This window comes from Mesoplodon densirostris, chromosome 13, assembly GCF_025265405.1.
Source record: "Mesoplodon densirostris isolate mMesDen1 chromosome 13, mMesDen1 primary haplotype, whole genome shotgun sequence".
Taxonomy (NCBI): domain Eukaryota; kingdom Metazoa; phylum Chordata; class Mammalia; order Artiodactyla; family Ziphiidae; genus Mesoplodon; species Mesoplodon densirostris.
Window position 1 is genome coordinate 19,503,569 of NC_082673.1, and position 19,629 is coordinate 19,523,197.

Sequence of the window (19,629 nt, forward strand, 5' to 3'; positions counted from 1 at the left end):
ATCACGAAATGATTTTTTGAGTAGGAAAGGGATGGAGTTACTCTCAGCCATAATGCAGAGAATTATTGACAACACTGGGCATGGGAGTGTGCCACATATGAGAAAATTATGTCATCATAAGTTATAATCCTTTGCTATAGATGGGAACTAGTTTAAAGTCAGTAAACACAAAGTTCTATGTGATCTAAGGACCTAGGAATAATTGTAGACTATTTTGGGAATAACAAGCCTAAAGTTGCCTTCATAATCCTAAAAGCCAGTAAAATTCTGGGCATGATCAGGAAAGAAAACAGAGTTTTACCATTTGTATTAAACAGTAGTATTTCTGCTTTTAATACCAAGTGCCTCTGCTTATTAAATCTCAAGAAAGATACCTTCTTAGAACTGGTATTACTAGGCCAAAAGTTATAAGCATTTTAATCTCTCTATTTATACATATTCATATACATATATACACTTAGGGGAGGGCAGTTTATATTGTTATCAGCATTGTATGAGTGATGTAAGTTATCTGCAGCATATAATGTCATTTACAAAATAAACTAATTTGCTAGGCATAACATTATGTTTTAAGATTAATGTCCTTTGATTATTACCAAATTTGGATATTTTCCCATAGGTTGGTATTCTATTTTTATTCCCCTTTGTCTAAATTGTATATTTATGTTCTACTTATGATGATTTATTAGATTCTTGATGTTTTTAGTACAAATTAAAATGATCTCTTATTACTTATATATAGGTACTCTGGGATCTTATAACGTGAATTATTAATTGTGGAAACTAGTTTGAGCTTCTTACCTGTCTGACTCTAGAATTTGTGATTTTGAATTATACCTATTATATTTGGTGGTCCATGAGTGGAAAGGAGGGTAGATATTTCTTAATTCCCGTCACTCATGTAGGTAATTATATAAATTTCTACCAGAATCTGGGATGTAGTCACCTCTTAACACTTATGACTATCACTAAGAAATTTTTTTTTCTTTTCAGAAGATTTTATCAGTAGTTTATTAGTGTTTAGAGAGAAGAAGGTCTCTGTTTTTCTATGCTGACATTCTCTAAAAATATGTTAGTTTTTGAGTGTGGGTACGGATTTTTACCCGCTAAATATTTGATTTAGTTACTGATTTCTAAACCCAATTATTCTGCTGACTTGTTGGTGAACCTTTGACAAGTCATTTAACCTCTTTGCTTCCTCAACCGCAAATGAAGCATTAGCCTGAGACATCTCTAAATTCCATACTGGCTGTGCCTACTCATTCATTAATACCATGCATTTCTTGCCTGCAAGTACACCTTTGGAATTCCCAAATGCATGTAAGATTGTCTGTGGTCTACACTGAGTTGGATTTTCTCCCAATCTCATTTTTTAACCCTTTTCCAGCACAAGATAAACAGTACAAAGATTTCAAAAGTTTGAAACTCAAAATCCCAATGTTTTGAAATTATACTCACTTACTAAAATATGGACAAAGATAAGGCAAAATATGTAAGAACATTTGTCTTGTAGTCTTTTTGAGTCAGTTTCACTGTCCTGTCTCCTAAACAAATACAAAGGTGCTTTATGCTAGAGATAGTTATATTGCAAGCTCCTTAATACGAGTTATAAAAAGTACATAATACAAGAGTTGCAAATATATATATTTGTGAATTCTTGCCACTTTTCCATCTAGTTTAAAAAATCATCTAAGAAAGAATGTGATGAATCCATTTAACTCGCGGTTGCATTTTAAATATTTTGTACATACATGGACTCTGAATAATTAACTCTGCTTACTACTCAGTGATTTAAGTGGAATGACCCTTGACATCTGTTTGTAATAACTAACACATCCACTCTAATTATTTTTTTTAATTAGGAAAGACATCTCCAGATTTTAACATCCTTGGTGGTAAAGTTGCCCTTTTAAAATTGGTTAGTTTAGTGATTTTTCTCTCAATGAAAATGAAAATGTTTTGCATTTTAAAAAACTTGATGTGCTTTAAAAAGTGATTATGTAAGTAATTTAAGATCAGACATTTATCACAGAGAATTGTACCTTTTCTTTCTACCACTGCATACCAATCTTCTAGTGTATTAGAAACTGTGTAGCCTAAAACTTAAGTAACAGAGGTCTGAAAGTAAAAGATTTAGTGATTTTTATAAGAATTTGAGTTTGAAAGTCAAACACTAAACTAATTTTACTAACATAAAAGTTCAGTTTATAAGATAGCAAAAATGAAATCGATCATAAAATTTACAAGCAGCTTTCGTAATTATTAAATTCTAAGCTTAGTAAGCAGGTAACTCTTATCTCCGTTTAAATGGCTTTTTATCTTATACTTGAACTCTTCCCTAATTTTATTCTTTTGAATAATCTTGTGCTAAAGTGAATCTCTGATTAATATTTAAATGCACATGAGGAGAAATAGGTAACCTAATCAGAGAAAATAGTTAACAAACAACCTCCTTCTCGTATTCCTTAATTCCTACAAGGTAGTGTATATCTTGATTACTAGAATATCATTCTCTTTAACCTTCTTTGTAATTCAAAGCTGTAGATTTCATGATTGAACTGGCTCACTACCACTTAATTATAGTTCCTAAATATTTTCTGAATATGCTGTTTATGCACTGGCTTCTCCTAAATTCCATTTTTCTTCTCCCATATAAAACCAAAAGGTACTCTGTAAGGATTACTTTCCCCTTCCAAATTCTTGTGACCTAGGTGGAAATCACTGAAATGTCTTTTGACAAAAAAAAGAAAAAAGAAAAAAATCCTTTTATGCAGTGACTAAAAATGAGACCTATCTCCATGTATAAAGGAAGAATAATATTCATGTCCTGCTGGTTGAACACTACAATTTTATTTGGGCTGAAAATTTCTATAGCCATTTGAAAAGGATATGTGTATAGAAAATTTTACATGTATATGTGTATATGTGTGAGCATTTATGAAACATATTTTGTGTATTTATATATAGATTATATATAGGAATTATAGATAGATAATTATCTATTTTTATATAACCTATCTACTTACCTTCCTACCTATTTTATTACAATCTCTATCTCTATATCCCTATCTCTGCGGAGTGACACCGGGAAGAGGGAGAATTGACTTTCAAATTGTCATTTATTTACTTTGTAAAGTTTGCTTTTTTCAATCAAGCTTACATGACTTTTATAATTAAATGTGCAAGAGAAATGGTGATGATAGCATCATTATTCTTTTTACAAAGAATATATTTTACAAACTAATATTTATAATAAAGTTACAAAACGGACTCAAAAAGTATTAACTAATTCCATCAAAGTTTAGTTATGTGTCTTTTAAAATACATGGTGTTTGGAAAAAATTGTACTCAGAGATGTGTCAAGTTTAAGACAATTATAAGCTTATTAAGTGATTTGAAGAAAACATATAAAGGAATAAATGGAATTACCAGGTTCCTGAGTAAGAAAACTAACATATGTTAATAATTCAGAAGCTTTTGAATTAATTTATAGTTTGGGCAAAACTTGTCAAAATGATTCTAAAGTTAATTTTAACATGGTAAACAGAATAAAGTCCTCATTTTGAAAAAGGATAAAAGTGAATTCAGTGTGGCAGGAATTGATTATTGTGTAGATGGGAGAGAGAGAGAATTTAATAAAGTTTAGGATTTTATGTTGGTCTTCTGGGCTGATGATGTTAGTCTTCTGGGCTGATGATGGTGCCAATATAGAGTAAGAGAGTGCTGGAGAAGTAGACTTGACTCAGGAGTGTAGTAGGAAGGTTGTGAAGGAGATAATTTCCATTTAGGACATGTTAAGTTTGAGATACAAAGATAGTGGTAGATGAGTGGGTCTGGGTTAGCCTAGCAGTATCTCTGTTTCTCCCTATCTGTCTCTCTCTTTCTCTATACCTAACCCTATTCTATATGTATACATATTTCTGGATGTTTATATATGTGTCTCTGTGTGTGTGTGTGTGTGTGTGTGTGTGTGTGTGTATATACATGGAAATTATTCATGTATACATAATTGCAATTATGTGAGAGAAGATGAGATTGCCAAACTTATGAGTGCAGTAATTGACAGCTAAAAAGCAAAAATCTCACAAAGAGAACTGAGTAGAAGTGACTATAGGGCTAAAAGTCCAGTTGAGAAGATACACAAATAGAAAATTCATAAAGAGTATATTGTCTCATTAGAGAATGATTACAAGGTACCATGGAGGCAGAAATACAGGAATCTACTCAACATATAAATCAGCTGAGAGGGCATCACAAGAGAAGCAGAATGAGATATTTGTAGCTAGCATTTTAGGGTCTTATTCCCAGTTGTAGTGAGTTCTGTGTAATGAGAAAGTTTTCACTGTAAAGAGCCAAGGACTGAACCAACGTGAGAAAGAGGTAAAAAGTGCAAAAGTTTGGGAGTCACACTGGGATCCACATCTGGTGCTGTGGATCTAAGCTTTGACTGACAAGAGACCTGAGGTTAAGTGGAGGTATTAAGTCAGGATTGGGTAGACTAACAGGAATTCATCAATTGAGGGTGAGGGTGAGAAATCTGAGCATTCTAATGCCTATCATATAGTGATATCATAGGACACTGATATATTGACAGACATTATCATGATTCATTTGGAAATGGTGGCCAGATAAAAGTTATAGATATGGCTCATCGATGAATCTCTCTCTCTCTCTTTCTGTGTCTTTGTTTCTCTCTTTTCCTCTTTCTCATCTGCTTACAGATCTATCATCTATCTATGTGTGTGTATTTGTGTGTGTGTTTTATATAGTTGAAGGCTATGTAACAAAATAATTTTGAAATTAAAATTTTATCACAGTATTCTTACATTTTCTTGTAATCATCATTTTATATTGCTACTTAATGTTTCATCCAGTTAGCACTTCATCTTTTCATTTTGCTTATGGTATCTTTTGATATTATAAAACAAAAACAAATCAAAAGTTTTTTTAATTTAATGTAATCAGATGTATTTATATTTTCTTTATGGTTTGTGCTTTTTAAATCTTTTATTATGATTCCATTTCCTATACTGACACAATAAATATATTTGATATTATTGATTATTATTTTTTCTAAAAGATTTACTTTTTATATTTAAATCATTTATCTACTTTATGTATATTTTGTGTTAAGGATTTGACTGTATGATTTCTATAGGTATAATCAGTTGTCTTAGGATCATTTATTAAATAATCCATCATTTACCCATTGGCCTAGAATGGCATTCAGATATCAACTTCTCATCCAGATGTAGCTCTATTTTCAGTGCTTATTCTGTTCTACTTGTATATTGATGATCTCTGTAATGATATCACACTCCCTTCACTCCCTAAACTATATGTAAGCTTAGAAATTTTACATATTCCTGTTGAATTGTAGCATTTTCCTATTACATACTGTCCTCTTTCATCTTCATAATGCTTTTTTTTCTTGAAGTTCCTTTTATCTAATGTTAGCATAGCTCTCTCTTTTGTTTGTGTTGGCTTAGTATTTTTTTTCATTCTTTCACTTTCAAATTTTCTATGATTAGTGTTTCCTCTTTTAAATAGCCTAAAGCAAGATGTTGTTACTATTGTTTTGCTTTAGAAAATTTATCAACTTGTGGATTTTTTCTAAAAGACTGTGACATTTATAATGATTACATATATCAATCAGTACATGTCATTGTATTTTGTGATTTCTTTATTCTTTTTTTCCAAATTATTTCTGCTTTCTTTTTACACTTGATCTTAGCCAAAAGGCCGAGAAGCGATATTTCTGCTTTCTTTTTGATTAGTTACTTTCTCTTCTATTTTTTCTCCACTTTTTTAGCTTTTGCTTTCTTTAAACTAAATATTATATTTATATTATTTTACTTACTAAATTAAAAATGTTAACTTGTTTACTGTACTTAAGCTTGAAATTAATATCTACATCTGTCATCTAAATAACATAAGCCTTTAAAATTCTTTAAGAATCACTTCCTCCTTAATTTAAATGTTATTGCTGATTATTACTTTAGTTATTTATCTTAGTTCATGCTTATCAATGTCTATATATTACTTTGCTTACTAGTCTTTTCAGTGTTCCAGTCCTAGTTAAGCATATAGATTCTGGAGCCATACTGCCTGAATCTATTAGCTTATTAGCTGAATAAATGACTTCATGCACATTTCTTATTTCACTGCTTTTTTTTTGTTTGGACTTTGCTCTTTTTTCTATGGTTTTCAGTTTCTACCTAAATGGAGACTTAGGTTACTGATTTTAAATTTTTCTTCTTTTCTAATATATGCACTTAATATTATATAATTTCCTCTAAGTTCTGCTTTAGTTTCATCCCACAGTTTTTTTGTTTGTTTGTTTGTTTTTGCGGTACACGGGCCTCTCACTGTTGTAGCCTCTCCCGTTGCAGAGCACAGGTTCTGGACACGCAGGCTCAGTGGCCATGGCTCACAGGCCCAGCTGCTCCGTGGCATGTGGGATCTGCCTGGACTGGGGCACAAACTCGTGTCCCCTGCATCGGCAGGCGGACTCTCAACCACTGTGCCACTGGGGAAGCCCCATCCCACAGTTTTAATATGTTGTATTTTCATTTAGCTCAAAAAATTTTTTTTCATAAAGTCGTCTTCTTTGACCTATGGGTTATTTAGGGGTGTTGCTTAATTTCCAACATTAAAGGATTCTAATTAAAGGATTCATTAATGAAGCAAACTCTTTTTAATGTGCATAATACTACTTGACTGTGGAGATACTGGGGTTATGATGAAGTATATAAGAGGTTGTGCCTATGTAGCTTAGATTATATCAGAATATATTTGTAAGACCATTTATTTTATAATAACATTTCAATAAATCAAGGTTTAAGTAAATAAATAGAGATTAAACATTTCTTTATAATATCCAAAAGGCTGAAGCATGTTATCACAGTTGAGCCTTACAATTTTCAAAAAGCATGAACATATTTTCACAACTGATTCTCATTTAAAATATGTTGAATTTTAAATGAGGACACATGACCTAGGTCTACCATACGTAGGTCAAGTTTTCTCAACCTGAGCATTATTAACATTTGACATAGATAATTCTTTGCTGTGAGCAATCACTCTGTTGTTGTAAGATGTTTGCCGCAATCCTGGCCTGTACTCACTGTATATCAGCATCACTGCTGTCTCTAAGTTGTCACAACCCAAAAGGTCTCCAGATATTTGCAAATTTCCACCCTGAGGGGAAATTACCCTTCACTGAGAATCACTGCTATAGCTTGATGATTTTTTAATATGCCACTTAAATTTTGGTGAAGTGATATTTCATACAAGTTAATATAAAGATGGAATTATGTCATGCCTATATAATGGAAATACTTTCACTAGAATTTGGTTACTTGTCTTTCAGTATCTTGACAAAGTGAATTGAAGCATACCACCAAATAGAAGGCATAAGAGAAGAAGCAAAGCCTTTGGAACCGGAAAGGCTTGTTTTGAATCTCTGCTCTCTGTAGATAACACAAAGGAAAAGTCCTTGAAGCCACAGGATAATGAATTTCTTCTCCTTCATGCTTTTCCTAGATGCTAATTCAACTTCTAGAATCAAGGCATTTGAACATTATATCTCTATCATTATCACATTAGCTCTCTAAGTAGCCCCCATTGCTGCAATGAGGTCTTTATGTAGAAAAAATTTTAATCCTTTATTTCATTTTCTTCTTTCCTCATTCATAAAAACACATTGACCTCCCTGCTAGATGTATAATAAACTAATCGTTCCAATATTTTAGACTATAACAATGAAAAATAAATGAAGAAGTGGAGAGTATCTATGTGAGTCTTCTTAGTTTGGGTATGTTGAATGTACCAGGAAGCTGGTATACAGTAGAATGTAAGCATGCGGGTGTAACTAGTGAACTATGGTAAATATTTTAGGGTAAAGAGATTCAATGAGTTTTTAAAAATCTTTCTAAAGTCCATAATAAAAAGAGAGTGTGAAATTTAGTAAAAAAGATTACCAAGACATTTCATTAACACTTAGTTTGATTATAACTGATCAGAAACAAATAATTCTGTATATTTTTGGTCCCTACATACATTATTGCAGCAAAGTTTTACTGTACGTGACAAAAATGCATTCCAGAGAGAAAAGGATTAATCAAAAATTGGGGATATAAAATTATATTTTGCAATGGAGTAATCACTGCAATAAAAATTTGGATTCATATTTCTAAATAGTGATAGTAATTTTAAATGCATGAGATTCCAAAGGAAAAGAAAATAGCAGCAAGCTAAAGAATGAATATCTATGAGAAGAATGAGGAAGAGGAAAAATGGGGGGTGCCCACACAGGTATAGATGAAATCTGGATTATATAATTTTAAATAAAACCAGTTACTATATTTGGTAAGTCAGAGGTAGATTTCAAGTGAAGCTAATGAAACTTAAATTTCAAGACCCATCAGTTCTCTGAGCCTCTTCTAAGGTCCTGGTTAGGGCAATGTGTTTCTAGTAATTTGTTCCTCTTCAAGAGGCCTCAAAATAAGCTTCATTTCCATGAAAAATAGATTGGCTACCATACATTTTTACCATACTGTTTTTTTCTACTTGGTATTAATTTTTACTCATTTCATTTTATAAATAGTAGTAATGCTATAAAATTATTCTGATAGGCTCTTAACACTTAAGTAAAACATAATATTTTTGCATTTTGATACAAATACATATTGAATTTATTTAAATCCTGCATATTCATGGCTAACCTAAACTTTTCCAGAGGTTCACGTTTCGGACCTAAGTTGTCATTCTTAACTTTTCTTTTCTTGTCTTTTCTTTTCTTTTCTTTTCTTTCTTTTCTTTCTTCTATAACTGAAAGAATAGTTAGAAAAACATGATATCTGTTATAATGCATATTTATCACTGAAAAATTAAATTGCCCTAATTAATGTGAAAGTGACAGTGCCTGGCTGAACAAGCATTTCATTTACTATCATAACCTAAAATCACAGTGAAATTACTGGCTGAAGGGTTTTTTTTTGTTTTGTTTTGTTTTTTAATAAAAGATTTGGAAATAGAGTTTTTACTTTTAGGGCCCTGGAACTGAAAAGTTATTGTTTAGTTTCCTGTAACAAAAATAAATGTAAACATTTAGAGGCTGGTTCAACAAAAATGGACAGACTTAAAAGGAATGGATTTATTAATATATATCAATGTTTTTCTTTACATTTAAAACAAATATTAGGCACAAAAATATATTCACATAACTTTTTTAAAGGTTGGTAGCACCTTAACAGGTTGACACAGGAATTTAAAAAATAGACTATAAAGGACTTTGTAATTCTCCAAAAGTTTTTATTTTGCCTCAAAATAAAATTAACGTTATACAGCCAATGAATAACTTTCTGTTTATTGCATATCGAAAACCTCAGTAATAATGCATATATGTATATACAGTGGATCCTCATTATTCACAGATTCCATGTTTGTGAATTTGACTACTTGCTAAAATTTATTTCTAACCCGAAAATCAATACTTGAAACACTTTTGCAGTGCCGAGTAATGAAAAGTTTGAGTTGCTACATGATGGCATTCCCAGCTGAGGTCAAATAAGACAACACTGCCTTTTTGTTTCAGCTCTGTTCTGTGAACAGTGTTCTTTTCACAACGTACTTAGTGCCATGTTTCCCTCATTTTTGTGCATTTTGTTGGTAATTTTTTTTTTTTTTTTTTTTTTTTTGTGGTACATGGGCCTCCCACTGTTGTGGCCTCTCCCGTATTGGAGCACAGCCTCTGGACGTGCAGGCTCAGCGGCCATGGCTCATGGGCCCAGCTGCTCCGCGAAATGTGGGATCTTTCTGGACCGGGGCACAAACCCATGTCCCCTGAATCGGCAGGTGGACTCTCACCACTGCGCCACCAAGGAAGCCCTGTTGGTGATTTTTCTGTTTAAAATGACCCAAAAGGTAGTACTGTCTAGTGTTCCTAATTGCTGAAGGCTATGATGTGCCTTACAGAGAAACTATGTGTGTTAGATAAGCTTCATTCAGGCATGAGTTACAATGTTGTTGACAATGAGTTCAATGGTAATGAATCAACAATATAGATATTAAATAAGGGGTCTTTAAACAGAAACCCACATAAATCAAATTTATGAATTGATCCATTGATGAAAATGTTGTGACCAGAAGCTCACAGGAATGTAACCCTATATTTCCCCTAGGAGCAAAAGTTCCATATTTGTTAACACAGTGTTTGCAGCAACTTCCTACCGAAATACCTAAAAATAAAGAACAATGTGAAGTAAAGCAGACATCAAAGACTAAGGAGGATTTACACCTCTTTCTATCTACCTACAGACCAGTAAGTTTGCTGTTTCAAGGTCTAAATGTATAAGATATTGAATTTCTCAATTCAGCTTTGTGAATCCAATGGAAACACGATGGTTCAATTATCCACCTCTTTATAAACATATAAATTATTATTATTATTTTATTGTAAGTTTCATGAGGGCAGGAAATTTCTCTATTTTTTCATGTAGAAATACTCAGTCACTGGAAAAGTACTTGACATAGAAAATTTACTTCAGTGCTCAATATTAATGCTATACTCTGTCAAAGTTAATTATTTGCATATATATTTTACTCACACATTCAATAAGTATCTGTGGAGTGTTTACCATGTGAAAGACACTATTCTAGGCCCTAAAGACATAATAATAAATAGAAAATATAAAATCTTTGCCTTTCTAGAACTTAACAGCTTAAAGCAATGGTTTCCCGATTTTTCAGCACTTTGGAATCTCCTAAAGATTTTTAAAAACACTGATACCTGACTGCCACCACAGACATTCTAACGTAATTGGTATCTGATGCAACTTGGGCCTTGGGATCTTCAAAAGTTCCCCAGATGATTCTAATGTGCAGCAGAATTTGTGAATCACTGGCCTAATGTATGTTACACATTAAGCAACTCCAAATTGCTTACTTGAGAGTGGTGATAGCTTCTGATACTTTAATTTTGAAACTTAGCACATTGGCAAAAGCCAAGACCTTACCTGTGACATTTGGCTCAAAATAATATTTGTTTGCTATTAATATCATTTTAATCATCTATATTTTTAATCCAAAAGATATACTTCATTATGGTATTTTCAAAAAACCAACCAATATTGCATTTTTCAAAAAGAAATTTACATAAATTGTGGTGAAATATTTAACATTTCAGTTGAGTTGGCCAAATACCTAACTATATTAAATGGAGATGCAAATCTTAATTAGTTTCATCTAAATCAATTATCACAGAGACTTCCCTGGTGGCACAGTGGTTAAGAATCCACCTGCCACTGCAGGGGACATGGGGTTCAATCCATGGTCTGGGAAGATCCCACATGCTGCGGAGCAACTAAGCCCATGTGCCACAACTACTGAGCCTGCACTCTAGGACCCACGTGCCACAACAACTGAGCCACGTGCTGCAACTACTGAAACCCATGTGCCTAGAGCCCATGCTCCACAACAAGAGAAGCCACCGTAATGAGAAGCCCGTGCACCGCGAGGAAGAGTAGCCCCTGCTCGCCACAACTAGAGAAAGCCCGTGCACAGCAATGAAGACCCAATGCAGCCAAATAAATAAAATAATAAAATAAATCAATTATCACATTATTACATACACAGGGAGAACAACAATTATGGTGTTCTCCCTGTGTATGTAAGAAAGCTTTAAGGAGGAATGTTGAGCTGTTCTTGATGATATGAATGTGTGTATAATCTACTACTACATTTTTAAAATGAAGAAACAGTAACTCTTATGTATGTATATGTGTATGTATGTATATGTGTATGAATGTATGCATTGGGCTCCCAGATGCAAAAGTTTATGGTCATTATAATACATTTATTCAAAATGTTCAAGTCAGCACACTCAGCATAGTAGAACTGCTGCTATTTTTATTAAACATTATACCTCTTTGGAACATATTTGAGATAGGTACTGGCTCAAACTGATAACTTTGTTCCCTTCATTTTGCATAATACAGCATCTTTTGTATCAGAGTGCCACAACAATCTTAAATATTCTGACTAACTTTGCTGAGTTTGCAGTGGCAACAATGATAATACTGATTGTAAAAACCAAATGCAGAAATAGTGACTGTCGAATCCTAACATGTTGCTTATATCCAGACTTTTTTAATTTTCCTTACCAGTATAATCTATATTCCAGTTAATAATTTAGTACTAATCAGCTCCTTATCTTCTGGAAAGGAGAGTCTGTTTTGAATCACGAGGCAACTGACCTTGAAGTTGGGTTTAATATATGCAGATTTCTCATATCACCTCTAAGCTTTTACTCAGAGTGTTTTCTTGGTTACATTTAGGTCTCAGCTGTGCAGTCCTCCTTTTGTCTATCTTAACAGTAACTAATTTAATTATGATACCATTTTCAATCTTCTTTATTTCGGGGTTTTACATTTATTGTGTAACTAGTTTTAAATAACAATATGATGTTTTAATGAGCATATAGAAAGAAATGAATAGCTGAGGTAAACCATAAATATTATAAAAAATAGTAACATTTCTAAACTAATTCAGGTACTTCACAAGATGCTGTGTATCTCTGTCCAATTTATTTATTTAGCATTTTTTAGTAGATATGTGAGTTGTTTGCATTGATCAGATAAAAGGTGGATCTAAAATAAGGATTTAAAATTGTTTCCTTGGGGTATAGTCATGAATTGAAAAACAATATGAACTGAGCAATAAGCTATGGAATAATTATAATTATTTCAAAGGAATTAGAAAACTTTGTAAGTAAAATTTATGAAAGTGCAGTTTAATTTTAATTTTTTCCACCAGTTCTAAAAATGAGTATATTTCAATAAAAAATACTATATATTTTTTAATGTTGGTAATGACTTTACTTTAAATAACCTAATGAGTTTTGTGGTTCTGCTGGTCATTGCATGATCATCAGCTAGATTGAAGAAGGAAAAAAAGACAAGGAAAATTTGTTTTTGTTTATCTAAAAATGATAAATAATCCGTGCTTTAAGAAAGAATCTATGAACCACTTTGAAAATAGAATCCCGTCATTAGATCCAATTTCAGACTTCTTTCTTTGCATGTCAGTGACAGCAACTTACTTTGAAGATTATAAAGCCTATTTTGATTTGTTTTAATTTTTAAATATGTTTGTGTTCCCTCATCGAAAGTAGAAAGGATAAGAGACACGATTTCTATTTCAAAAAAGGCCTGATGATTAAGACAGTGGCAGCCAGGGAAATAATGATTTTTTTAATTGACTCTTTTTTTTTTGAGAAATGAAAGGTGGCTTTGCTTTGAATTAATAATCCATTTTATTGAGTGGAGTTCTCTTATTGGTTTCCAGTTTACACTGAAAAATATACTGGGTTGCAGAGATAAACCCATGAACGTATGGTCACCTTATCTTTGATAAAGGAGGCGAGAATATACAATGGAGAAAAGACAGCCTCTTCAATAAGTGGTGTGGGGAAAACTGGACAGCTACATGGAAAGGAATGAAATTAGAAAAATCCCTAACACCATACACAAAAATAAAGTCAAAATGGATTAAAGACCTAAATGTAAGGCCAGACACTGTCAAACTCTTAGAGGAAAACATAGGCAGAACACTCTATGACATAAATCACAGCAAGATCCTTTTTGACCCACCTCCTAGAGAAATAGAAATAAAAACAAAAATAAACAAATGGGACCTAATGAAACTTAAAAGCTTTTGCATAGCAAAGGAAACCATAAACAAGATGTAAAGACAACCCTCAGAATGGGACAAAATACTTGCAAATGAAGCAACTGACAAAGGATTAATCTACAAAATTTACAAGCAGGTCATGCAGCTCAATATCAAAGAAACAAACAACCTAATCCAAAAATGGGCAGAAGACCTAAATAAACATTTCTCCAAAGAAGATATACAGATTGCCAACAAACACATGAAAGAATGCTCAACATCATTAATCATTAAAGAAATGCAAATCAAAACTACAATGCGGGGCTTCCCTGGTGGCGCAGTGGTTGAGAGTCTGCCTGCTGATGCAGGGGACATGGGTTTGTGCCCTGGTCTGGGAAGATCCCACATGCCACGGAGCAGCTGGACCCGTGAGCCATAGCCACTGAGCCTGCGCGTTCGGAGCTTGTGCTCTGCAATGGGAGAGGCCACAACAGTGAGAGGCCCGCGTACCACAAAAAAAAAAAAAAAAAGAAAAAAAGAAAAAAAACTACAATGCGATATCATCTCACACCAGTCAGAATGGCCATCATCAAAAAGTCTACAAACAATAAATGCTAGAGAGGATGTGGAGAAAAGGGAACCGTCATACACTGTTGGTGGGAATGTAAATTGATACAGCCACTATGGAGAACAGTTTGGAGGTTCCTTAAAAACTAAAAATAGAACTACCATATGTTCCAGCAATCCCACTACTGGGCATATACCCTGAGAAAACCATAATTCAAAAAGAGTCATGTACCACAATGTTCATTGCAGCTCTATTTACAACAGCCAGTACATGGAAGCAACCTAAGTGTCCATCAACAGATGAATGGATAAAGGATATGTGGCACATATATACAATGGGATATTACTCAGCCATAAAAAGAAACAAAATTGAGTTATTTGTAGTGAGGTGGATGGACCTAGAGTTTGTCATACAGAGTGAAGTAAGTCAGAAAGAGAAAAATACCGTGTGCTAACACATACATATGGAATCTAAAAAAAAAAAATTTTTTAATGGTCATGAAGAACCTGGGGCAAGATGGGAATAAAGATGCAGACCTACTAGAGAATGGACTTGAGGACATGGGGAGGGGGAATGCTAAGCTGGGACAAAGTGAGAGAGTGGTAGTGTATATATGGATATATATACACTACCAAATGTAAAATAGATAGCTAGTGGGAAGCAGCTGCATAGCACAGGGAGATCAGCTCGGTGCTTTGTGACCAGCTAGAAGGGTGGAATAGGGAGGGTAGGAGGGAGGGAGATGCAAGAGGGAAGAGATATGGGGATATATGTATATGTATAACTGATTCACTTTGTTATAAAGCAGAAACTAGCACACCATTGTAAAGCAATTATACTCCAATAAAAATGTTAAGAAAAAACATATATATACTGGGTTGATTTGGATTGCTATTCTTCTTCATCAAACTTGTAGTGGTCACATTTGTGTAATCTTCATAGTTGAAAAAGTGGAACATGGAAACAAAAGAAACTAGTTTTGGGATTAGTATAGTACTTTTGGTACTTTTGGTAATGAAAAGTAGTCTCAAAGGAATACATTTACAGAACAAATTTTATTAACTAAAACTTTAAAATAAAATGTTTTAATGTTAATATTCCAAATTATTTTCATGAAAATTCTTTTATGAAAATAACATTGATTTTTACTAGCCTTTTTTCTATTTTAAATCATGCTCTGAAGGAATGATTTAATTAAAGTATAAACCTATTTAACAGGCTTAATATTCTTACAGATAAGATAGCAATGTTTCTGCTATTATCTTGAATAGTCAGTCAATAGTGAACTGAGTTGTTGTCTTCTTTAAATACTATGTTGTTTTAATCTCTTGTTATGTTGCTCTAAAGAAATTTAAATATTATATTTCACATGCCAGTTTAAGGAACCATTGCTTTAACATTTTTCAAGAACATTAGTTGTGCTATTTAAAACTGACGTTTTATCTACAAATAATGTTGTCTTTCTTTCTGAGGTATATGACCTGACTAGGAGTAAGAAGGTATATCTTAGCCTACAAACCATGAGATCACACTAAAAAACAATAACATTTTGTTCAGCATACAAAACAGATACTGCAAAGTGATCTCTGTTTAAAGAGCTTTCAGTAGATCATAGTTTATGATGTATATTTATATTTGTGAATGTAGATTAAGTTTATGTATCTCTATTTTAGAAAATGTATGTTAATTATTACAAATGACTGTTAGGAATTAACATGAATATTTGATGATTCTCCCAATTAAACATTAAGAAGTAAATTTAAAATTACTCATAAGTTTATTATGTTGAATGTAGTGTTTAATAACATAAGTCCCATTTATTTAAGGACAATCATTTCTATATCACCTACGCATAAAATTAATACATTTTTTTCTGGTAACTACTTAAGCTTTTAATCTAATGTAGCCCTAATGAATTTATCTGTAAGGAGTACCTGATGAAGGAATTATGAAAAGCTCCCTGGACTTTTCATCTGTCCCTTTACTGGAAATAACTGAATTTTAATATGGAAATATATAAACAAATACCATAACTGTTTTACGCATCTACATTTTGTACTGTACAATTAAATTGTATAATTTTCTTTTGTTCAATTGTGCCAAGTGACATGTTTCCAAAAATCAAATTTACTAAGTTATGAAAATGTCACAATCACTATTGAAAGGGAAAACACGAAACACTAAAGAGTGTGATATTTGCTTGATTATGATCCATTATTAAAAATCCAAAGTAACCATGACTAAAATTATTTCTCTGTGACATTTTCTTTGTTATCTCTTTATTTCCTTTCTTTCTCATCCTCCTCATTGTCCTTCCTTACTCTTTTTTAAGCAAATAAAAATACTCTGAATGAAGCCTAATTAATTTTAAAAGTAGAGAGGAGGGATTTGTCTTATGGAGGAATACAAGTTAATTTTAAAAAACAAGTTATCTCATGTTAAAATCAATTCAAGAGAAAAATCTAATCTCTACTTAGCCAGCTCCCTGCATTGACTCAGGTTCTCAACTTCCTTTGTAGAAGATACTAATTTAGTTTCCAGGGTAGGCTACTTTCCTTAAGTAGAAGGCATCTTTTTTTTTTTTAACAACATTGTTTTGTTTTACATTTCTCTGATTACTAACAAGGTTGATCATTTTCCCATATTGTAGTTCAGTTCTTCATCATAAATCTTTTGATTTTATTGTGCTAAGAACATGTAACATAAGTGCTGCCTTTTTAATAAATTTTTAAGTTGTGTTATACATTATTGTTGGCTGGTACAATGTTGTATGGCAGATCTTTAGAACTTATTCATCTTGCTTCAATAAAATTTTAAACCTTTTAATTAGTAACTTCCCCTTTCTCCCTCCCCCTGGCCCCTGGCAACCACCATTCCTCTCTTTGAATCTATAAGGATGACTATTTTAGATTTCTCATATTAGTGGAATCTTGCAGTATTTGTATTTCTGTGATGGGCTTATTTTATTTATCATAATGTTTTTAAGGTTCATCCGTGTTGTAGTATGTATCACTAGTTCATTCCTTTTTAAAGCTGAATAGTTTTCCATTATATACCACATTTTTTTAAATCCATTCATCCATTATGGACATTTGTATTGTTTCCACCTTGGCTATTGTTAATAGTGCTGCAGTGTCCTCTGACCATCTCATCAACTCTATATAGTTATCAAGGGTCACTTGTATTTTTTACCTAGCATGTTAATGCCATTTATTCTTGTTATTTTACTCTATAATTTAGTTAAATATTGCATAATCTAATGAAATATGAGTGTTAAAAGAAAAAAATTTCCCTATAAAAACCAAGGAAAATACTTTGGAAGTGAATAAAAGCAAGTTGATTAAAATATATTTCAAAAAGTATAAAATTCTAGAAGGCTTCTGTATTCCAGTTGCTTTACAGATACCTTTGACTTTTTTCTCCACTTAAAAAAAAATAGAAGAAATCAAAGGTAGTGTATGGGATTTATAAAATAATAATAATAATAAAGAATCCCAAATGTAAATTGGTCAGCTGCTATGGAGAACCGTATGGAAGTCCCTTAAAAAACTAAAAATAGTTACCATGTGATCCAGCAATCCCACTCCTGGGCATATATCCAGAGAAAACTCCAATTCAAAAAGATACATGCACCCTAATGTTCATAGCAGTACTATTTACAATAGCCAAGACATGGAAGAAAACTAAGTGTCCATCGGCAGATGAATGGATAAAAAAGATGTGGTACATATATACAATGGAATATTATTCAGCCATAACAAAGAATGAAATAATGCCATTTGCAGCAACATGGGGGGGGGGGATGGACCTAGAGATTATCATACTAAGTGAAGCAAGCCAGACAAAGACAAAGATCATATGATATCACTTACATATGGAATCTTAAAAAATGATACAAGTGAACTTATTTACCAAACAGAAACAGACTCACAGACATAGAAAACAAATTTATGGTTACCAAAGGGGAAAGCAGGGTGGGGTGGGAAGAGATAACTTAAGAGCTTGGGATTAACAGGTACACACTACTTTATACAAAATAGGTAAGTAACAAGGTTCTACTGTATAGCACAGGGAATTATAGTCAATATCTTACAATAACCTATAATGGAAAAGAATCTGAAAAAGAATATATGTATATATATTCTATATATACTTCAATATAAAAAGAGAGAATCCATTTATTTGGATTCTTACTCAAATAAAAGGTCTTGGTTATCCAACAAAACAGTAACAATTATACATATTAAGTATAGATATCCCATTTTTATGACTCTTTGTTTCAATTATTTTATTTGCTTAACTAGTTCAGTAAATTACCAATTCTAGAATTTAAGAAAAGAGGACTTCTACTCTACTTTGTAATGTCTTAGAAGATTAAAAACAAAACAACATAAAACCAAAGAGAATCTTTCCTTCACTAGAGTGAGGCTGACTGAATTCCGTGGGAGTTTCCACATCTGAAGATCTTTAGGAAGACAGACTGCCCCCATTGAAGAGATATGCCTGCTATTTCAATCCTCTATATCTTCTGGAAATTCTCAAGTTTTTACTTGATAAAATGAAGAAAATAATTTACAATAATGTGGATAGGAAATGTGTTTCATCTTGAAAACCACCTCTAATTGCCAGTGGCTACTTGAGGATCTGTGCTGAGATGAATTTAAAGCTCCTTCCACTGTTGAGTGCAGTGCCCTGATCCATGGTGATGCCACCCATGGACACAGGATAGAGTAAACCAATAAAACTATGACAGCATTGTTCTCCTGATCTATATCCACATTTCTCTTTTTATCACATTTCTCTTAAGTGTTTTGCAGTCTTATAAACGAATGGTTCTCTACCTTTTTCTTTGCTTCTTTTCCTTCTGTTGGTACACTCCCATTGGTGACATACCTCAGCATCAGTTAGTCACTACGTGCATGTGAAAGACTGTGGGCAGTGCACAATGCACTCTTTGTGTTCACACAGGAAACACAACAGGTCTGTGCTATTTCACCACAAATGAGAACCACTTCATGTAAATGAAAACCACAGGATTTTCATGTTGTGCCCTTCAAAAACAACTACTACAGTTAACCTTCTAAACAAAATCAGTCCCTAAAATTTATCCCCCAAATATTATCCTCACAATTAAGAATCCTACAGAATATGAAGGCAAGAGGACTATTCCAATGATCACTGTTTGATTTAGTGACTCTGGCTGCTGAAATGACTCTCTGCTCTTTTCTTCACATGGCTTTGAGTTTAAGAGGCCAGTCTTCCCTGATGAAAAATATAATAATTTCTAAGATACAGTAGTCACAAAGTTTATAGTGTTAAGAAATTGAATAAGAATATAACTTTGCAGTAATCGTTAACAAATGTGGAAAATGATATTCTGACATTATAAT